The sequence below is a fragment of the Elephantulus edwardii genome, unplaced genomic scaffold (assembly GCF_000299155.1).
Source record: "Elephantulus edwardii isolate Elephantulus edwardi_28Jun2011 unplaced genomic scaffold, EleEdw1.0 scaffold00419, whole genome shotgun sequence".
Classification (NCBI taxonomy): Eukaryota; Metazoa; Chordata; class Mammalia; order Macroscelidea; family Macroscelididae; genus Elephantulus; species Elephantulus edwardii.
In genome coordinates this window covers 388,177-389,796 of record NW_006400169.1, presented here as the reverse complement: position 1 = coordinate 389,796, position 1,620 = coordinate 388,177, and the positions used below count along the sequence as shown (strand labels likewise).

Genomic DNA, 1,620 nt, shown 5'->3' with positions numbered 1-1,620 from the left:
AAAAAAAAAAACCACAGCAAGAAAACCAGACACTCTCTAAAAAACCCTGAAATTATAAAAATCAGGGGAGAAATAAATGAAATTGAAAACATAAGAACAGTTGAAACCATCAAGAAAACTAGGAGTTGGTTCTTTGAAAATGTCAATAAAATAGACAAAATACTAACAAAATTAACAAAGGAAAAGACACAAATAATCAGAATAAAAGAAGAGACAGGAAATGTCACAACAGAAACAACGAAAATAAAAAGGCTAACAATGGAATAATCTGAAAACCCATTGTCAAACAAATATGAAAACCTAGAGGAAATGGACAAGTACTTAGAAAATCACAACCTACCTAAACTTACACAAACTGAAATTGAACACCTAAACAGATCCATTACAAAAAAAGAATTGGAAAGGTAATAAAACAATTTCCAGCCAAAAAAGTCCTGTACCAGGTAGTTTTACAAATAAATTTTATCTAACATTCAGAGAACTGTCACCAATCCTACATAAACTATTTCAGAAAATAGAAGGTGATGGAATTCTCTCAATCTCATTCTACGAAACAAACATATACTTGATAGCAAAGTTAGCTAAAGACACCACCAAAATAGAAAACTATGGTACAATAGCTCTCATAGATGCAAAACTGTTTAATAAAATCCTGGCCAGTAGAATCCATCGATACATCAAAAATAATTCACCATTACTAAGTGGGATTCATAACAGGTATGCAAGGATGGTTCAACATAAGAAAAACAGTGTAATTCATCACATTAACAAAGTAAAGAACGAGAACCACATGATCCTATCAATGATGCAGAAAAGGCCTTTGAAAAAATCCAACACTCTTTCCTGATTAAAACATTCAACAAAATAGGATTAGAGGGGAACTTCCTCAACATAATAAAAATATATACACAACCCAAGAGCCAACATTGTTCTTAATGGAGAGAGATTAAAGGCATTCCCTTTGAGAACAGGAACTAGGCAAAGATGCCCACTATCACCTTTCCTATTGAATATTGAATTTGAAGTCTTAGTGATAGCAATAAGAAAAGAGAAGGAAATAAGAGGTTTACAAATTTGCAAAGAAGAGGTGAAATTATCTCTATATGCAGATGATATGATTGTATACTTAGAAAACTCAGCAAGAAAACTACTGGACATAGTTGAACAATATAGCAAAGTGGCAGGATACAAGAGCAACATACAAAAATCAATTGGATTTCCCTACAGTGACAAAGAGAATACAGAGCTGGAGCTAAGAAAAACAAAACCCATCACAATATCTAACCACAAGTTTAAATACTGGGAGTAAATATAACCAGAAACACAAAGGATCTATTCAAAGAAAATTACAAAACCTCTCTACAAAAAACAAAAAAGAGACCTGGAGAAGTGGTAGAATAGGAAGACTCAGTATTATGAAAATGACAATACTACCAAAGGCAATTTATAGGCTCAAAGCAATCTCAATACAAATACCAATTTCATTCATCAACAAGATGAAAAAGGCAACTTCCAAATTCATTTTGAATGGAAAGAGGCCCCAAATAAGCACAGCACTCCTTATAAAAAGAAACAAGATAGGAGTCATCTTACTCCCTGATTTCCAATTCTACTACACTG

General features: G+C 32.7%; 1 protein-coding gene across 1 annotated transcript in view; it reads right to left on the bottom strand.

Moving 5' to 3' along the window:
- The window catches only part of LOC102866468 (primary ciliary dyskinesia protein 1-like), a 274,244-nt gene that overhangs the window by 147,190 nt on the left and 125,434 nt on the right, over positions 1 to 1,620 (bottom strand). The window lies entirely within an intron of this gene.